Source organism: Bidens hawaiensis, unplaced genomic scaffold (genome assembly GCF_021521415.1).
Source record: "Bidens hawaiensis isolate Kalapana, Puna unplaced genomic scaffold, B.hawaiensis_p1.1 tig00021032_1, whole genome shotgun sequence".
In the NCBI taxonomy this organism is placed as follows: domain Eukaryota; kingdom Viridiplantae; phylum Streptophyta; class Magnoliopsida; order Asterales; family Asteraceae; genus Bidens; species Bidens hawaiensis.
The window spans coordinates 289986-312156 of NW_027493251.1; the positions used below are offsets into that span (position 1 = coordinate 289986).

General features: G+C 35.3%; 1 pseudogene across 1 annotated transcript; it reads right to left on the minus strand.

Moving 5' to 3' along the window:
- Positions 1–405: 405 nt before the first annotated feature.
- On the minus strand, positions 406–20943 carry LOC143562553 (uncharacterized; annotated as a pseudogene). The gene is made up of 19 exons (XR_013140505.1): positions 20470–20943; positions 20237–20371; positions 19326–19397; positions 18890–18960; positions 18687–18786; positions 18487–18585; positions 17774–17900; positions 17555–17688; positions 16900–16959; positions 16562–16798; positions 9909–10325; positions 8725–9048; positions 7802–8389; positions 6450–6623; positions 4797–5033; positions 3775–4058; positions 2619–2867; positions 1746–1868; positions 406–863 (listed from the first exon to the last, which is right to left on the minus strand). The product of XR_013140505.1 is annotated as an uncharacterized LOC143562553 (transcript).
- Positions 20944–22171: the final 1228 nt, after the last annotated feature.

The following is a 22171-nucleotide window of genomic DNA, read 5'->3' on the forward strand; positions in this document are numbered from 1 at the left end:
GCCTCAGCCATGGACGATTATGTTGGAGCTGCTATAATGTTTTCTTTCCACTTTCGTAAGACTTAACTTATAATGTTTCCCTTAGCAACGGCCTGCCAAACTTATAGATGATTCAATCGATCAGGACGGGAGAGAGAAAAAAAGGGGGGGAGGGGTTAACTTATTTCGAGTAAACAAAACGGACTAAACCCGTCTTTTTCTCTGTAAATTTTTACTACAAATTTATATATTGAAACAAACAAATCAGTTTAAACTTTAAACCACCAGACTAATAGAACCAGCAGCTGGTTTGGTTTGTCGTTCCACAAAAACCGTAAACAGTTTCGACACTTTTATTTGTCAAAAACCAAACAAACTTGGCCATGAACATCCCTAATCACCACTTTGGATCAATGCCACTTCAATAAAAAAAAAATTGTTGAAAATAAACTAGTCCTAAAAGTTAAATATATAATATTAAGGTAAATCAGCAAGAATCTTAAAAACAAACAAACAAATTGTGCTAGTTTTATCCTCCTACATACATCTCAAAATCTACATAAGATCCCACCTATCTACACCACTTGATACAATATCATCAGCATATAGCATCCCATGGAATGATAGCCTCATAAATACTCGGAGTGTTGGTAGGTAGAATAGCATAACTGTGATAAACTAGAAACAAAGATTGCTGCTGACTATACAGGAATAAGATAAAAGACATTATAGACATTTTACACGCGCGGCATCATTTATCGATCCTGAGGTTGTTGCAAAGATGACCAAGTTCGGGCCTGCTTTTCATCCAAGTTGTGAATTTCGTCTCCATAGGTGAGGTACCGTAAAGATATGATCTAAACATTATTAGTAGAAAATAACGCCTGCAAATTAATAAGACAGATAATTAACCATCCGTTTTATTACCCTGGATACCTACTCATTTAGTTTGAGAATTGAACTAGTTGTATCTTAATGGTAACATGAATAGAAATAGATAAACAAACCTCCTAAAATAATTTAAGAAGACAAACTAGATTATTACTGAAATAGTATTAACTTTTCAAATCAATAATATAAATAGCTAACCAATTATTTTGTGGATTTAGATGAAAACACGAGGAAAATTACCAGTCAGCCCTTCTAACACTGGATTCCGACTCATTTAGTTTGAAAATTGAAAAACTTGTATCTTAATGACAGCATGAGTATATAGATAAATAAAATCTCTTAAATCATTTTAAGAAGAAAAAGCTAGATTATTATTGAAATAATATAACTTGTATAATCAATTTCAATATTTCACAAGTTTATTGCAAGACATAATCCAAAAGGTTTAAAACTTCATATACATCCTTCCACATTTCATAATATCCTATTTATGCTTTCAAAACAATAAAAATATCACATTTACCAATTTCATAGACTATATTAAAATAACCAGTTACTAATTTCGTAGCAAAAATATCACATTTACCAATTTCATAGCAAACTAACGAACTAAGAGTATCATTTTTATCGTATTTGTTTACTAAGTTCTGTCATAAGTACTAACTGATTATGTTTGATTTACTATGGAATAGGAAACTATGACAATTTTAGTGTTCTGAAATGCTAAAAATATGATATAACGAAATTTAGGATATATGAAATTTTGAACTTCTAGAAGGAAGTATTTGAAACTAATACAGAAAAACTAATATTGCCACTAATGGTATTTAACATAAGAAAGCTTTGAAATATAATATTTAAAATGTACAACTGACCTTAATGCTTTGATACCCATATCCATGATGTATGCTTTACGTTCATCATCATTACCATCAAACTTCTCAAGTTCCTTGCTGTAGAACAGAATGTCGTCTCGAAGATGGCCGGCTCCAGCACACCTTTATATCAGTAAAATAATGTTCTTACAATTATGTATTTCCAGAATCCTTGATGCTTTAACAATAATATGCCACGTATATACCCATTACGCGGGGGGAAAGGTGGTGGTGGTGGTGTGTGTGGGTGGGGGGGGGGGGGTCGAAAGTAATTAAGTGATATGGGATTGTATTAATCAGATAATTAGCTGCAATAAAACTGGATGCCAGAATATAGTATTTGGATGTGCTTTTGCAGCCTGAAGTACTAATAATTAAATACTAGGATCAAAATAAATTAATAAAAAGGTTAAAAACCAAAAATAAGTGATCCAAATTAAGCTAACATTAGTATAATTAGAATATTCAATAAATATAATAAATATTATTAGCAGTTAGAATTAACTTGTTAGAATCAACAAGTTAATACCCAATTGGCAATAAGAACAAAAAATTAGTATCATGTCAATTTTGACCGTAAATAATGAGAATCAGAATCTATTTGTCCATATAAATGATTAACAATTATAATGAGCATTACACCTTTTTTTCCTAACTTTAACAACCAGCTTTAAGTTTGGTGCAAACTGAAAGCAACTTAGAACGTATTACCAATTTAAGCATTTAAACTCGTTTTAACCAAACTTACCGTAGATCGCTGATGTGGCACTAAATGATGCTGTGTGCCCCATCAGATGCCACGTACGTAAAAAGAACACTAGTACGAAAAAAAGAATATAAATATAGTTATTTACAAGTTTAAAAATTTATAACCTTTCTATAACAATGTCAACATCTGATTTGCTCTCGGACCCACGCAACAAAACTCTGGTAAGGCTAAGTATATCACGGTAGTCACCCCTTTCACGTGCTTCAAAATATGGATTTTCATCAGAAGATAAAAAATATCGATTATCAGATACTAATTTTCCTTCTGATTCAAGTCTTAAACATATAATCGCCATTGCATATGCAACGCCCCCAAATCCTGTGTGTGACACAAACAGATAAGACCCTGCACCACTGCACAACAATCCACGTTAGTGCAATATATTATTCAATATTCATATTTTAGTGATATACTGATATATGCAATGTATGGTTTTCTTAATATTCTAATGCGTAGTGCCTAATTCGGTAGAATTGGTAAGTTTGTAAACGATTAAAAAAAGGTATGTAACAGAAAATGGCTTACAACTTTCTCCTATTGAAAAATAGTATGTATAATCTTATAGTATGTAACTGCACGAAGTACAAAAAAACTTTACACTTTTCTCCTATTTTAGCAACCAACTTAAATCAGGAAAAAAAACAGAAAACGGCTTACAACTTATTGCTGACTTATATGCAGAAAAACTTGAGTAAAATAAAAAATTTATGAATCAAACTATGTACAACTTTCATAAAATAAGGTTTTTAAAACTTGTATTTGAAAATAATTATAAAATATCCTATAAGATTATACATTATAATGACAAACAAAATCAGGCATGTATACGAACCAAACGTTCAGTGAACAGTTCGTAATCCGTTCGACAGCTCATTTATGTTTTTATATTTAATAAACGAACAAAAATGAACAAAAAATTTTGTTCATATAGTTAAAAAATTAGCATAAACACATGTCTCGTTTGTTCATTTATGTTCATGAACGTTCATTCATTTATAATCTCATTCATTCAATATCATTTATGTTCATTATCTTACGTTTGTATAAGTTCGTTAATATACTCGTTACAACTTTTTGGTCCATTAAAACAGTCTAGATTTAATAATGTTTTAGGTGCAACACATTTTTCTTCACGTTAGTTTTTACTAGTTTTAGCTCGATTATGTTCGTTAATCTATGTCCAGTAGTTACTTGTCCATAAAACAAAAAAAAAACTACTTACTTGCCTCATGGTTAAATAAAACAAAAAAAACTGCTTACTTGTCCATACAATTCTGAATTGCATCAACATCAGAAGGCAAGGCTTCCCTCTCTCGAGTCAATGGAATCCTTTTGTACACCATATCATACCCTTCATTACTCAAAGCAGAATACACTTCTGTAGGTGTTCTTACATCTTCTATGAATATATTTTCCCAATATCCTACTACACTCGCTTGATTTAATGTAGGGTTATATTCTTCACGGTGTAAAAGCATTCGACCACCACATTTTTTAATTTCGGATATAATATCCTCCTCTAACCGAGCCTCCATGTGTTCTACCTGCATATGTTCAGAAGCAAACATGTTGAAAACAGATGCACTCAAGTTATTTTCTTTGTAGAGGTGCCAATTTCAACCCATTTTCTTAAATAGGTCGAATCCGGGTTTTGTTTTATATCAAACAGGTCCAGTTTAAAAGTAAGCTAAAAGATCACAGATTGAATGGGTCAAACGAGTTTAAAGTCACCCAAAGTCCATTTTTAATGCTTTAAATTAGGGTTTTGTATTATATCAAACGCGTCTAGTTTAAAACATAGCTAAAAGAGTTAAAACAGGTCAGACGGGTTAAAAGTCGACCACAGTCTACTTTCAATGTATAAACCTCCTAAATTGTTTTCTTGAAGAATTTATTCATAATTGTCATTAGCACGTTAACTACCTACCAAATCTTTAGAAAAGGAAAGAAAGTGTGAGTGAACCGAACACGATCCGGCTAGATTTGACCCGTACTAAAAAAGTAAAAAGTGTACCAAAGATTTCCAGAAAGGAAAAAAGTGTTTGTTGGTCAACCCAATCTACTGGAACCCGTTTGACCTGTAACCCAATCTACCCGAACCCGTTTGACCTGTAACCCAATCTACCCAACCCGTTTGACCTGTAACCCAATCTACCCAAACCCGTTTGACGTGTAACCAAATCTACCCGAACCCGTTTGACCTTTAACCCAATCTATCCAACCCGCCCATATTGACACCTGTACTTTTTCTGGGTTTAAGTTGGTATAAGAAAAAGACGAACCACTGAACCGGTGATCCCCACGTGTTTGAGTGTCTCTACAGGTTTATTTAGTTCTCTAAGAACAAAAGGTGTGCCATTGATGTATACAACAGCTTCTTCCCGCAAATCGGTTAAAATTACTTTTTGAGGACCATTTCCTTCTGAAGGGGGTTCGGGCCCCGCACCTAAATAAGTTAGCATCTCTTTGGCACCCACAACTGTGGGAGTTGCCATGCAATACACAGGATAACCATCAACCTGAAACAAAGGCAAAACTTGTAAATGAATCAATTTGGGCCTTGTTTAACTTTTATATCAGACTGGTCAAATGGATTGAAAGTCACCCAAAGTCTATGTCTGATATTTATTTGTATATTTGTATCATTATTGCAATGACATTGTTTTGGTTAATACTTAATAGTACTAAAGTTAAAGCCTTAAATATACCGGAAGAATTTTGTATTATACCCCTACAAAACTTGTGAAATATCATATATACCCAACTTAATTAGAAAAAAATCATAAATTCCCTTTGAAAATGATTTTTTAACTTAATGACAATTTTACCCTTATCAAATATATTACTTTGCAATCTTTTTTATTACTTTCCAATATCTTCTTCAAAACTTTTGAGTATTCGTTTCATAATGGAAATTTTAAGATTAAAATAATAAAACATAAAATTATCTTGTTTTGAGAATATTAAGAGTAAAGCAGTCATGTTTTGAATTAATTTTATTGAAATGGGTAAATATGTGATACTTTAGAAGTTTGTAGGGATATAGGGGAAAGTTAACGTACAAATTAAAAAAAATTAAATTAATGTGCTAATTGTGAGAATCAAGTAGTGTAATTATATATACAGCATAGTGTAATATCGTGTAGTGTAATTACAATTACACTACGATGTAATTACATAATTACACTACTTGATTCTCATAGTTAGCATGCTAATTTAATTTGTATTTGATCCAACCCTATATACGAAATTCACCCAATATAACTTTTTTAACAAAAAATAGATTGTGGGTTAACCCAACACACTAAAATATTACATATTCTAACCTGACCCGTTTTGACCCATTACACAACCCGCAGGACCCACCCATCTTATCACCAATAGATAAAAGAACCTCAATATAGAAGCTAATGAGACAATCAAGAAACGCTAATCATGTTTTTATTTTAGGTTTAATTAGACTACTCTTTATCAAACAAATAATCCTCATACTGCAAAGAATAAACGATTTGTACTTTTTATATGCATTACCTAAACTAGATGATCCACCCCCCTTATAACAACAAATTAATACCTCACAAAACCTAAAATAGAACTTTCTTGCCTAACTAAGATTATTAAAAACCTAAGGTTTATACTTTTTATAAACCTAAAATATTAATGCTTAAAATTTGAAGTTAAAGTGACCTAGTTGACTCCCAAAAGTCTATATTCGACTCAAGGGAGAAAAATCTTACCGCTTTTTTCATCATTAAGATGAATCTGGTGTCCGCCACTGCTATGCTCGCTATAAGAGAGTGAACAGTGGGATTACATCCTTCAAAAACAAAATTAAAACTGTCTACCTTAGACATACTACATAATTTATGTAGTTTTAAATTTACTTTTATATTTAATTTCTATAAATTCTTTATAAATGTTATGTACCATATTACCTTGTAAACATGTGGAGCACCATGGATTTGTATATGACTAGAAGTTCTTTGACCGGGAAAAAAGTACATCTTGAGTATTGACCCCTTTCCTAAAACAGAACCGCTTCGCTTTTTAACAATGGATTCCATTACTGCATCACCGTGTTGGGACTCTTGTGGAGCTCTTAATTCTTCCTGAAAAAGAAAAGATACCAAATTTACGCAAAAAGGTAAGCTTGATAAGAAATAGAAGGCAGTTTTGGCATGTTTACTTGTAAGTGGGTTGATTTGTGTCAAGTTTGACTCCTAATGGGTCAAATCGGATTAACATCATAGGAAACAAGTCAATTCAGGCCATTTTTCAATTTACAGGTAAAATCCAGTAAATTAGCATACAAGCAAACAAGTTCAGTGAGTTGAAAATCGTTCAAAGTGTACTTTAATGTGCACAATCTCCTAAATCATTTAATTTTAAATTAGATTATTATTGATAACCTTTTTTTTTCTTTTCCTAATCTTTTAAGGCCATTTTTGCCATCTGGCAAATTTTAGGCTGAAAATAGTATAAACAAAAAACAGTTTTATATATATATATATATATTTGGGGGGGGGGGGGGGGCTCTGCATATGTTATCCCAATTAATATACACGTTCATTTACGAAGAGGTTATATTGGTAACGGGTCAACTCGGGTCACGTTTTATATTTAACAGGTCAACTGGGTAAAATCAATGTAACTTGCATGAAAAACCACAAGATCAATGAGTTGAAAAAAAGGCACCAAGCATATGTTTATAGTGTCTAATCTCCCTTAGCATGTAACCATACCAAATGTTCAGTGAACAGTTTGTGAACCGTTCGGATGGAAGTTCATGTATGTCCACGTATTTAATAAAAGTGAACGAACATGAACAGAAAATTGTGTTCATTTAAAAAAACGAACAAACATGAACACATGTCGCGTTCATGAACGTCCGTTTATGTTTGTTTAAGTTTGTTCGTGTACGTTTTGCTAAGTGTTAACATATTCATTTTAAAAAATTTTGGACCATTAGAGCTCACTCTACCTTTAATAACTTTTTAGGCCCAACGCATTGTTCTTCACACTACTTTTAACTAGTTTTAGCTTAGTTATTTACGTTCAGGAACCGTTTGTTTATATCATTAACAAACGAACATAAATGAAGACGAGCATGCCCGGTTTCTTAATGAACGAACACAGACAAGAAAACACCGTCCGTTTAGTTGTTCGTGTTCGGTAAAAGTAAAACAAATGGACATGAACATGTTTCCTTCGTGTTCGTTTACTCCAAATCATTATATTCACATAATTAGATCATTATTGTTGAAACAATACAAAAGAAAATACTTACAGGGACAGTAAAAAACCGCCCGGGTCTCAATCTTATGGACCACTTCATGGCTTGAACTTCAGGTCGTTGATGCAACCAACTTTTAAAAGTAACCCTAGATTCCTCTTGTTCACAAAACCCATCAAACTCTTCACTTCCAAGATACGCTGAAAACGCAATTAACCGAAAATACCGTTCTAAATACTCAGCACCACGGTTTAAAGCCACCCGTCTTTCTCTCGGTTCAACGTGTTGTTGGTTAAATAACTTTCTATATCGGAGTACAGCCTGGCGAATATTTTGAAGTGCTGAACACCTGTCAATAACTGCATCTAATGCTTCTCGACATTCAACACCGTTGTCAAAAAAGCTAGTTATTTTCCATAACAGAAGAATGTCGTTTATACCAAATGCATGGCTTGCATTGGTTTGTGTTCTGGTTTTAGATATAGATTCGGACCCACTTTCATCACCGCTCGATGTCCCATTGTCTGACTCGCCTCCACATGCCATGTCATCATGGAGAATTCTGATTGGTCGACCGTGATCGAGTCGAAGTTTCACAAGGCAAGCTATTACTGTGCCAGTAGTTGTTCTCCCTCTACCCATCTAAAGAGATGAAAAGAAAGTAAAAAGAAGGATTAAGCTTTCGTAATGAAAATTAAATACATGGTAAGAAAATGATTATATTTTATATTATATAGTACAGATAAATATGATATTATGAAATGTAGAAGAATATATATATGTGGGTGGGTGCGTGCATGTGTGTTTATCTTTGAACGATCATTATTTGTGTCTTAAAGTCACCTAAAGGTAGATAAATATGATATTATGAAATGTAGAAGGATTGTATGTCTTTATGTGCGTCAGTGTGTGTGTCTCTCTTTGAACTATCATTTAACATATTTGTGTCTTAAATTTACCAAAACGCAGATAAATACCTGACAGTTAAACACAAAAGCCGTATCTTTGGATGTGGATGAAATATTAAGAGCCAATGTGTCAAAATCTGAACTTTTGGGGGCTTTTCCATCAGTTATGGGTACACGTGCATATTTAATAGGGAACCCATCAGCTTCTAATGATTTAAAAACCTCTAATGGAGTCTGGACTACATTTTTGCTAACATGCTCCCAAGAATCATATATTTTTCCATCTCCGGTTTCATGAATAACCATAATATCACCACCGTAACGTTCAGATTCTTTTAGGATATCTTCTTTCAATCGGGCTTCCATTCTCTCTACTCGTTCACGATCAATTCCCTACATGTAATATTTTTTTAATTATCGAATTCATTCCCAACAAGTGATTTATATCAAGGAGTGATTAACAAATATAACCAATTGACAATCGTTTCCTCAAATAAATAAAAAAAGACCAAATACAAATGTTTTAAACAAAAGAGTAAATTAAAAGAACTAGTTGTCGTGTATGAATCAACTTTTTGTTGTGTATATTCCACCTCCTTGAATTTAACAGTGCATAAGGTGCATTCAATTTCATTTATCGGCTTTTGCCATTTGGGTTTGAAATTGTTCGGCCGAAAAAAACAGGCCTAGAATAATGATTTGGGCTTAATAGTTTCCGTTAATCAATAATTAACCGACTATTATCCATCTGGGCTAATAAACTTGGGTTACACTATTTGTTAAATTCTTATAAGATACTTAAAATGAAATCAATAAATTTGGTTAGGTTTTCACTGTTTACTTACATGCAAAAGAGAAACCAAACTGAAACTACGATTTATACGAAAACATAAAACCAAACTGTCATTTTTGTTTAGGTTCGCTTCTTTTGGTTTTTCCGGTTTCATGCACACCCCTACTGACCCTTTTTCTTCTGAATATGGTCCCTTAAATTTTAGTTTTGCCTTTTTGGTCCAACTAAATAGTTTCAATTTGATCCTTTTGATCCAAAGTCTATTATACTGGCAAATGATCAAAATACCGTCATCATATTCGACCGTTATTTTTCTTAACATTTTTATTTTCTTTGAAACTAAACTCAACTCAAGGGTGCAATTAAAACAACTTAGAGACGAAAAAACAAAACTAGAGCTCAAGCACATGGATAATTTTTATAATTAATTTATAAATAGTAAAAGAGATGAACAGAATACCGTATACTCAAGCATGTTTTTGTAAGGTCTTTCAACCTCACGAAGCACAAACGGTTTTCCATTAATATAGATAACGGGCTCTTCTCTCATATTATGCCAAAAGACGGGTCTACCCTTTTTGGAACTGCCAACCCTTTGTATAACAGATTTAATCCCTTCAACAGTTGGGTTTGCAACACCATATACAGGAAAACCGGGAATTTCTCTAAAGTTAGGTGCACCCTCGACCCTCTCGGGTAAACTTGGTTGTTGACAGCCAGGACAATGATCACTTTTAAGAACAGTTTGACTTCCCAAAACCTCCCCGGTTCTTGAAACTGCCACTATGCCCATCTCAGAAGGGTGGTGACCGTCACCAGGTTTGTTTACTTTGTTCAGTGGTTTTATATTGGCATAACCAAGTGCACCCATTGGGTCCTGTTATGTTGTGGTCTCCGATCCATGGGTCGGGTCCGGTTTAGACGAATAGACAGAATTAGGAGATTAAGCTGTTTGAGTTTTGGCCAAGCCCAAAAGCTCTAATCAGGCCCAGTTTAGTTAAAGGGTTAAACTCTAATTGTCTAGTCTATATATTCTCTCCTGTACTTGTAAGTTTGTATCACTCAATAATAAGAAAACCCTAGTTATCGACAGTGGACGTAGGTCATACACCGTGACCGAACCACTTAAATCCTTGTGTCTCTTTCGTTTATTCTTTCGGTTTTTCTATTGTATTCGTGTTTGTGTGTGACTCCGAACCTAACAATTGGCATCAGAGCCTGGTTCTCGATTATACACACAGTTCCACCGCCGCTGCTACAGTACCGCTGCCGCTGCTACAGTACCGCCGCCGCTACAGTACGCCGCCGCTACAGTTCCGCCGCCGCTGCTACAGTTCCGCCGCCGCTGATTAGGGTTCCGCAGCTGCTAGTTCGTTTTTTCTGATCAGTTTCCAGTCCTTTTATTCCTTGGGTAGTTTGGTTGTTTGCTGTAATCAAAACTCAGTTTGGATAATGGCTGAGGACGGAAAGATCAAGATTGAGAAGTTTGATGGTCAGGATTTTGGATGGTGGAAAATGCAAATTGAGGATTTGCTATGTCAGAAAGACTTAATGGAAGCACTAGAAGAGAGGAAACCGGAAAGTATGAAAGATGATGAGTGGAAGGTACTTGACAGAAAAGCCATAGCTGTTATTAGACTCTCACTAGCTAAGAATGTGGCATTCAATATTGTAAATGAAACTACCACGTATGGTCTTATGAAAGCCTTGTCAAATATGTATGAAAAGCCTTCTGCATCAAACAAGGTATTTCTGATTAGACAGCTAGTTAACACCAGAATGAAGGAAGGGGCATCTGTTACCTCTCATGTTAATGACTTCAACACTATTATTTCTCGTTTGTCTTCTGTTGATATCAAGTTTGATGATGAAGTTCAAGCGTTACTCTTGTTATCCTCGTTACCCGAAAGTTGGTCAGGGACTGTTACTGCAGTTAGTAGTTCTTCTGGGAATACTAAGCTTACTTTTGAAGGAGTCCGGGATTTGATTTTAGGGGAGGACATAAGAAGAAGGAATTCTGGTGAGACATCTAGTTCTATATTGAGCACCGAAGGGAGAGGTAGGAGAAGAGAGAAAGGTAATGGCAGGGGTAGGTCAAAGTCTAGAAGAAGAAGTCAGTCAAAGCCCAGAAAAGACATTGAGTGTTGGAATTGCAAAGAAATGGGACATTTCAGAAACCAATGCCCTAACCCCTCAATTTCAAAAGAAAAGAAAGAATCTAAGAAGGAAGTTAATCTGGCCACCGGTTCAGATGATTCAGAAGGTTCAGAAGAGACTCTTATCTGCTGTGTTGAAGAATCAACAGATTCATGGATTATGGATTCTGGTGCATCTTTTCATGCCACTTATAGCACGAAGAAGATGAAGAATCTCCGAACAGGTAATTTTGGTAAAGTTCGTTTGGCTAATAATCATGCTGTTGATATCACGGGGATGGGGGATATTGAACTAAAAACTTCATTGGGCACCTCATGGACTCTAAAGGATGTTCGGGTCGTTCCTAGCCTTAGAAGAAAGCTAATTTCTGTTGGGCAGTTAGATGACCAAGGATATGATGTTATGTTTGGTGGGGGTCAATGGAAAGTTGTGAAAGGGAATCTTGTGATCGCCAGAGGTAAAAAGAAGGGCACTTTATACATGGTTGAAATTCCAGCTGATGGGGTAAATGCAGTGACCAGTGGACCGAGTCAGTCTGGTTTGTGGCACCAACGACTCGGCCACATGAGTGAAAAAGGGATGAAAATGCTCGTTGCTAGAGGAAAAATTCCAGAACTGAAGAAGGTTGAATCTGAATTTTGTGAACCATGTGTTTTCGGTAAAAAGAAGAAAGTATCTTTTGTGAAGACCGGAAAACAACCGAAAGCTCAGAAATTGGAGCTTATTCACTCTGATGTCTATGGACCAACTTCAGTCTCTTCTTTGGGAGGATCGCACTATTATGTCACCTTCATTGATGATTCGACACGCAAGGTATAGGTTTACTTTCTTAAAAATAAATCTGATGTTTTTGATACTTTTAAGAAATGGAAAACTGCTGTTGAATTGGAAACTGATTTGAAGGTGAAATGCTTGAAGTCGGATAACGGTGGTGAATACGTTAGCAAAGAATTCCGTGATTATTGTGAAGAGTACGGTATTCGGATGATCTTTACAGTCCCTGGCACTCCTCAACAAAATGGAGTGGCAGAACGAATGAACAGGACGTTAAATGAAAGGGCAAGAAGTATGAGACTTAATGCCGGGCTTCCAAAGACGTTCTGGGCAGATGCAGTTAACACTGCAACTTATTTAATTAACCGGGGATTGTCAGTACCGCTGGGTTTCAAGACACCAGAAGAAGAGTGGAAAGGTAAAGCTGCAGATTATAAGCATTTGAAAGTCTTTGGGTTGTAGCGCTTATGATCTAGTGAAAAATGACAAGCTTGATGCTAAAGCTAAAAAATATGTTTTCATTGGATATGGGTCAAACGAAATGGGCTACAGGCTTTGAGATTTAGAAAGCAGAAAAGTAGTCAGAAGCAAGCATGCAACTTTTAATGAGGCTGAGTTATACAAAGATAGAAACACTTCAAAATCAAGGGTTCAGAAAGAGCAGGTTGAATATGAAATTGATGCTCAGAAAAAGACAGTTGAGTCAGCTACCGAACCCGAGACAGAAACTGAAGAAACCACAGTTCCTGAATTTGAAGATGATGATATTGGTGGAAATGAAGAGTCAGAGGGAGTCTCTGACAGTGGGAGTTCAGAGTCTGAGGATGAACAGTCTCCACAAGAACCTGACCCGCCTCAGCACTGGGTTAGGAGGTCCACCAGAGTTTCTAAACAGCCGGTACGTTATAAACCTTCAGTTAATTATCTCCTTTTAACTGAAAATGGTAAGCCAGAGAGTTATTATGAAGCACTTAAGTTGAAAGATTCGCTCCAGTGGGAGCATGCTATGAAGGAGGAGATGAACTCTTTGAGTAAAAACCAGACATGGGTTTTAACCAAGTTTCCACCAGATAAAAGAGTTCTACAGAATAAATGGGTCTATAGAGTCAAGGAAGAACATGATGGGTCTAAACGATACAAAGCTCGTTTAGTGGTCAAGGGTTTCCAGCAAAAGAAGGGAATTGATTATAATGAAATATTCTCTCCAGTTGTGAAGATGACCACCATCAGATTGATCTTAAGTATTGTTGCTGCAGAAAATTTACATCTAGAGCAATTAGATGTTAAGACAGCATTTTTACATGGTGATCTTGACGAGGAGATCTATATGGCACAACCTGAGGGATTTCAGGTTGCCGGGAAAGAAAAATGGGTCTGCAAATTGAAGAAAAGCTTGTATGGTCTGAAGCATGCACCTAGGCAATGGTACCTAAAGTTTGATGATTTTATGGTGAGAACTGTGTACAAGAAATGCGAGGCCGACCATTGCTGCTACTTAAAGAAGTTTAAAGGCTCATATATCATTCTACTTCTTTATGTAGATGATATGTTAATTGCAGGATCTGATATGAAGGAGATTCGCAAGTTGAAGAAACAGTTCTCTGATGAATTTGAGATGAAAGATCTTGGTCCAGCCAAACAGATTTTGGGGATGAGTATATCCAGAAAGAAAGATGGCTCCATAACACTATCCCAAGAGAAATACATAGGGAAAGTGTTAGAAAGATTCAGGATGAATGATGAGAAGACTAAACCGAGAAACACACATCTGGGAAGTCATTTCAAACTTACCAAATACCAGTCTCCCAGAACAGAGGAAGAAAGAACAGAGATGGCTAAAGTTCCGTATGCATCTGCTGTTGGCAGTCTCATGTACGCCATGGTTTGTACACGGCCAGACATTGCTCATGCTGTCGGTGTAGTTAGTCGTTTTATGTCGGATCCGGGAAAGGAACATTGGGAAGCGGTGAAATGGTTACTCAGATACTTAAAGGGTACTTCCAGTTTGGGGTTATGTTTTAAGGGGAAGGATACAATTCTCAGGGGTTATTCAGATGCTGATCTGGGTGGATGTAAGAAGACGTTTAAAAGCACTACTGGTTATGTTTTCACAGTTGGGGGAACAGCAGTATGTTGGATGTCCAGACTTCAGAAAAGTGTTGCTTTATCAACCACTGAGGCAGAATATATGGCAGCAGCCGAAGCAAGTAAAGAATTAGTATGGTTGAGAACTTTTCTTGAAGAGTTGGGAAAGAAACAGACAGAGTTCTTATTGTATTGTGACAATGAGAGTGCAGTGAAACTTGCGAAGAATCCAGTCTATCATTCGAAGACTAAGCACATCAGGAGGAGATATCACTTTGTCAGAGATTTGATCAGTGATGGTGTTTTCAGTTTGAAAAACATCTCAGGTGCTAAGAATCCAGCAGATATGTTCACCAAGCCGGTGATGCTGGATAAGCTGAAGCTGTGCAGAGCTTCAGCAGGCCTTCAGGAATAATGTTGAGAAGGCGAAGGGTAACTAGGAGGTGCAAAACCAGATGGGTTTTATTTTACATGTACAAGGCAATGCAGGTGAAGACATTTTACGTCTCCAAATGGGAGCAGGTTGAAATGTTTGACGCATCCAAGTGGTGGTTTAGAGAAGATGTCTCGAAGCCCAAGTGGGAGATTGTTATGTTGTGGTCTCCGATCCATCATGGGTCGGGTCCGGTTTAGACGAATAGACAGAATTAGGAGTTTAAGCTGTTTGAGTTTTGGCCAAGCCCAAAAGCTCTAATCAGGCCCAGTTTAGTTAAAGGGTTAAACCCTAATTTTCTAGTCTATATATTCTCTCCTGTACTTGTAAGTTTGTATCACTTAATAATAAGAAAACCCTAGTTATCGACAGTGGACGTAGGTCATACACCGTGACCGAACCACTTAAATCCTTGTGTCTCTTTCGTTTATTCTTTCGGTTTTACTATTGTATTCGTGTTTGTGTGTGACTCCGAACCTAACAGGTTAAACTCTAATTGTCTAGTCTATATATTCTCTCCTGTACTTGTAAGTTTGTATCACTCAATAATAAGAAAACCCTAGTTATCGACAGTGGACGTAGGTCATACACCGTGACCGAACCACTTAAATCCTTGTGTCTCTTTCGTTTATTCTTTCGGTTTTTCTATTGTATTCGTGTTTGTGTGTGACTCCGAACCTAACAGGTCCCGCCTCAACAGCCTTTAACAGATTCAATAACATAAAAGTCAACCCGGTTTTATAAAAGTGTGTAAATTCCAAAAAATAGCAGCATACTTTTAAAAATAGTCCAATTTGGTGAGTGTATTCTTTTTTATGTCCCAATCTGGTAATTAGAGATACTTTAATCCTATTTGGGGATTATTATTTACACTATTATTACCATATCAGACTACTTTAATTACCAAGTTGGGACATTAAGTAAAAAAAATTACCAAAGTGGATTATTTTTTGCCCCTATTTGGTAACTTCTATTTACACTACAATTACCATATTAGCTTGCAAACAAACTGAACGTTCAGTGAACAAACTATGAACCGTTAGGCGGAATTTTGTTAATTTAATAAACGAACAAACATGAACAAAAAATCTAGTTAAACGAACATGAACACATATCTCGTCCGTTTATGTTCACTATTTACTTTTGTTCTAAGTTTGTTCGTTAATATATTCATTAAACTGTTACTCCCATTACAATTTAGTCTAGTTTTATTATTTTTTAGGCCCAGTTTGATAGTTTACTTCTAATTGGTGTTTGCTCAGTTATGTTTGTTTATATTCATTCATCTATGTTCAGATAAATTCGTTCCTTAATGTTTGTTCACGTTCGTGAACTGTTCGTTTATACTATTAACAAATGAACGTGAACACGTTCATTTTCTTAAAGAACAAACACGAACAAGAAAACCCTTTTCGTTTAACTGTCCGTGTCCAGCCGTTTGTTCAGTTATAGTTAAACGACAAACATGCCCTTATCGTGTTCGCTTACAGGCCTAGACAAAAACAAAATTAAACCAAATTGGACGATTTCAAAGAGAGGACCAATTTCTTGCTCATATTTGGTCAATTCTTAATTACATTACATAAAAAGGTATGATAATCAAAGTGGACCATATAATGAATACGTTGCTATTTTATAAATTTGTGTAAACGTGTCCTAAATACAGAACCGAGAAACTGTTACCTGCGAATGATGGTATAAAGTTCAGGTCTGGCTTTCATCCAATGATAAAAGGTGAAATTTGAAGAGGATTTCTCTGTATGGAGATAAACAGCAAAGCAAATAAGGTAGTAATATCTTTCAAGATATTCAACAAAAAATGAAAGCAATGCTGCCCTCTTCATTTCATCGGGCTGTTTCATAATACTATTTCGATATGTAGCAATTGCTTCACGTAAATTCTGTTACACACAAATATGCGTACGTAAGTTGTTAATTTCACAATCAATTACTGTAAGAAAAGTTTATTATGAAACAAGATGAGGGAATAATGAAAAGAAACCTGCATGGAGGCACACTTGTCGATTACTTTGTCCACTTGTCGTTTGCCTTCAACACCACCCTAAAAGCATGAAAAAATCATGAAGAAAACAAACTGAACAGTTAAAAATGGGATTAATAATATTTTGTTTAAAGTTTTTTAAAAGTTACTTTGTTGTAAGTGATGAATGGCAAATGTTTCATGAAAAATGATGATTTTTAGCTTTTTGAAGAAAAAAAATGGGTCTGGTTTGCATATATTTATATAACTATAATTATACATATAATATATATATGATGAAAATAATTCAACAATATATATTATGTTATATATAGAAATTAAAAATAAAATTACAATGTATATGTTTATGTAAAATGCAATTACAATTAACAAATATGCATAAATTAATTAGAACATAATAAACAAGCCGAGCGTGAGAAATTACTCACAAGCCGAGCTCGAGCTTTTAAAATTGTGCTCAAAACAAGCCAAGCTCAAGCTCTCTATAAGTTAAACGAACTGAGCTCGAGCCTAGTCGAGCTCAGGCTCGGCAAGTGTACACCCCTACCATTTAGGACTGAAGAAAATGGAAAAAGAAAACAGACAAAAATCGGTCCTAGCTATAAAAAAATCTTTTCTAGGGCAGAAAAACAACCCGGTATTAACCGTTTATTACCTCTAACACTCGAATTAAGCTTCTTATAACAGTATATTCTCCTCTACGAAGTGCCTCCTCTGTATTTATCATATTGTCACTAGCATTTGACCCATACGCAGAAACTTTTCCAATTGAATTTGTCCTTGGGATGCCTAACAATAACATAGAAATAATACTATCAAAGTCTAGTCTACTAAGAGTACTCAAGAAAAGTCACATAAAACTATAAAGAAATACCAGAAGCTCCTATTCTGTTAAAATAGATCAATGTAGCAATCACCATCCCTGTGGTAGTTCGACCCCGTCCCATTTGACAGTTAAATATGATCTCTGTATTTAGATCAGCTCTAGAAATTCGATCAACCTGATAACAAAACCACACAGAAACCAAATTACATATTTCCACTTTTAAATGTATGGTAGAGAGTATACTATGATGTACAAACAGCATAATGCACTTTCAGCATTTTATAGCTACATGTTACGTATAAAATGCTGTTACGTATAGCTACATGTTACGTAGCTAAGAAATTAATAAATAGTCTTACCCATAAATATTGTAGCCCAAATGTATAATTAACTTATATATTAATAAATAAAAATTTTAGTCCAAAGTTAAGGCCCATATTAATTACTTTTTGACAACAATTTCAGGCCAAAAATTTCAAGTCCAAATGATAAAACCAAAACATAGCGGTTTTGTAAAACTCAAAAATCGAATTTTCAGTTTTTGATTCGGTTTTAGCCCAAGAATGGCCCATGCACACCCCTCCCAACTATACAATGACAGGGTGTGATCAAACTTCAACAAAAAAATCGAGTTTATTTTCCATGCGGTAATGACCTCTATTTATAAGATAAAAGACTACAAAAGGGAAACCAATTAAACTAAAAAACTCAAACCGTTATCATTTAAATAAATCAAATGAAAAACTGAAAATAAGGCATACCAATGTATCAAAATCCTGTTCCTTTGGTGACTTCTCATCTGTTACTGGAATGCGTTCATAGTCAACAATGAATTGTTTTGTTTGTAGCTCCATGTATGCCTACAATAGATAAGAAACATTGTACATAATATATTTATATATTTGTATGAAATTTTCATTTTGTTCAAGTAGAGTGACAGTGAAAGGTGGTATTAATAAACTTGTAGTGGTGTTTTCACAGACTCAGGTGTAACAGGCTCCCATTGGTCCACCATTTGACCATCTGGCAGTTCATCAGTTACTAGGATCTTGTTTCCATATCTGTTTAGTCGGTTAAGCTTTCGTATAACGCAAAATGACTACTGATGAAAGATGGCTATACATAAAAGAGACACACAAAAATTTAAACAATCAAAATTAATACCTAGCAGCTTCTAGCAGTATGTCTTCCTTTAACCGGTCTTCCATTTGCTCCACCCGTGCTCTATTGATACCCTGTTTATCAACATGTGACACCACATTATTATTATGAAAAACACTGCCATAAATGAGCAAACCATAAAATTTTGTTAAATTCTTTTATCCATCTTCAAATCTCTCTCAAAACACAAACCCAAATGTTCATTTCCCCTTTTGTGTCAGAGTACTGTGTTTGAAAGTTCTCAAAAATACTAAAGACTAATTTCACAATCAAATATACTCTGTTCTGTTTAAGTTTGGTTTCATTTAAATAGTGACTGTTAGACCAACTACAATGTATGCATCTAAACACCAAAATGGCGTAACTTAAGTAAATAGCAAGCACATGATCATTCCTAATATGTGAAGAACAAACAAAAGAAGAGAAAGAATAAACACACCGTGTATTCAAGATTGGAGAAGGATCTTTCAACCTCGCGCAACACAAATGGCCGTCCATTGATATAAACCACCTGTTCAAGAAGAAAAGGTGCACTGTCACACACATATGCAAACCACATGTGCATATATGCACACAACAGTGTGCATCTGCATGTTGCCATTTATACATACATATATATACACACACACACCCACACACATTATACATTACCTAAAGTGAAATTCTACATGAGTGTATATAACTATATATACACATGCACATTTGCATATGCATGTATATGTTTATATGGGGGTGTATATATAGGTAAGCATATACACATTAACCTTTTCTTATGAGTTATGAGGTGATAGGGGTGTTTGTTCCATGTTTTTCTCTTAGATGAAACATGTTAGTTTGAAGATTACTTAATGGTTTTAAACTCGTCCACACTAAATAGACCCAGCAGAGTATAATTTATTCATAAAACTGGAGCACGGTGCAGTTAATGATTGGCATCAATGTGGTGAACGGTTAGTGAGGACTGACGACACAGGATGCTTTTAACGTATAACTTATTCTTCTAGGCCTCTCTTGATTTCGTCACCTCTCTAACCGTAATCATTGATTTTTCATTTAAGATTGTTGTCGCTGTTATAAACCATAATACCATATATAGAAAAAAAAAACTAGAATGGAGTCGCCGTCTTAGTTTGACCCTAGTTCATTGTCGAATCCCCGTTTGCCCCGCATTCTATTGTGGTCCCTAATGTCGACAACTTTCAATTTTTCTCACAAGGAAGAACATATGCGTACTGACAAATCTATATTAAACTCGGATTCATATTCCAGAAAACGCTGTCAACTGTCAAGGCTATCGATAAACAAATATCTACTCTTCTTAATCAAAATGAACAAGTTAAAACATATTACCGGTTCCTCACGAAGGTTGATCCAAAGCACATTGGCTTGCTGTTTCCCATCGACTTGAGCTCCGAGATACGTAAGAACATTCCGGATCCCATCCATGGTAGGGATTGCAACACCATGGACGCGCAACGATTCCGCCTGATCATTCACAAACAATATCCAGATCACTTTAATTGATGAATAACCATAACAACAAAACCCTAGGTTTACAAAGGAGTTATAAAATGAGAAATAACCTGACGATAATTAGGGGCACCGTCGATTTGAGGAGAGAGGCGCTTATTCTGACAGCCAGGAAAGTGATCGCTCTTGAGAATCGTCTTCTTTCCGAGGACAGATCCGTCTCGTTGCTTCATCACCTGCTCAGGCTCCTTAGGTATTGACGACATGATTGATTTTGACCTAATCACGTACACTAAATCAATTGACGGTAATTACTATGCTAAATCGGTGCATATAATGTGCAATTGGATGATGAAATTAAAGAACAAGTATTGGATGAGCTAATGAGATGTAATCAGCATTTATTGATGGATTGGTACGGCAGGAAGTAGTTAGAACAACGGAACGAGAACGAGAACAAGGATGAATGAATAATAAGGATAACTGGGTAGTGGTGTGGATTGGTAGTGGCTGGGCATAAAGTGCACAAAGGTGCGTGAACTAATCGGATTCTTTTCTTTTTGATGCCGTGTAAAACGAATATCCACCTTTCACGTGCTTAAACGTGTTTCATTTTTATATAACAAAATTATAAATATAATCAAGATTATATCATGAGTTTTGCTGATAAGAAAATGATTTATATCATGACGGATAAAGTCATAACTCACAAGAATCATATGATCTTTTTTCGTCTGCGTGGTATGGCAGGCTTTTATGTACGGACTTGATTTTGATATCACACGGCTCGTATGATGTGACAGATGGATTGGTATACGCTGCTACGCATAGACAGATGTGGATCTATATATTTTTGCTAGGAAAGCCGAGGGGTTGGGCACATAATGTCTTGGGTAAAGGATGAGCATGGTCAAAGAGAAAAGGGCAACTTTCGAGACACGTGAGTTGGTGAATTGGTTTTGAACACGTCAACGTTTAAAAGTTAAAATTCATTTTATATTTTATATAATAGAATTAATAATATATAATTAAGTTGCATTTGGAACCATCTTTTTACACACGTTATCACCAAGCACCAAGACACATGAGTTGGTATATTTTTTTTTTGTTAAATGTAGTGATGATGTGACAATGTTTTTTGATGTTTGTGTTTTTATAATGTGACATCTATCTAGGCATGTTTTTGGTGTTTTAGAAATCTTTATTGTGGATGCTCTTAAATAATTCGAAGAGAATTGATTAAAAAAGCATTACAACATTGTACGATCAATCTTTTCAACTAAATAAAACATATCATTTTCTTCTCCCTTCTCTTTGTCATAAGTTCTCAATTGAAGACAGCTTCAACATTAAGAGGTCGAGACCCTGTTGGAAAATAATTTGATTATATTTTCTACAGTTAAATAAATCTACGAGTATAAATGGTGGTAATGGACAGTCCACGCTAATTAATTGTTGACTCGCCATATACTAACAAGCACATGCAAACACGACACTATGACATAATAGGACGTAGAGGTGGCAATGTGAGTGGGTTGAGTTGGGTTGGGTTGGGTTGGGTTGGGTTGGGGTTGGGGTTGGGGGTTGGGTTAGAATGGGTATGAGTTATGATAGATTTTTAAAATAGAGGATTAGAATGGGTATGGGTCAAGATGGGTAAAGCTAACTCATCTTGACCCACGTGTATGTTAAAATATAAAGAGTTTCAAAAACCCCTCAAAAAAGAATTCAAAAAAATTAATAAAAAAAATAATAACTCAAAATATAAATCAAAAACGCAAAATGTAAAATAACTAAAATGTTTCCCCCGTCATC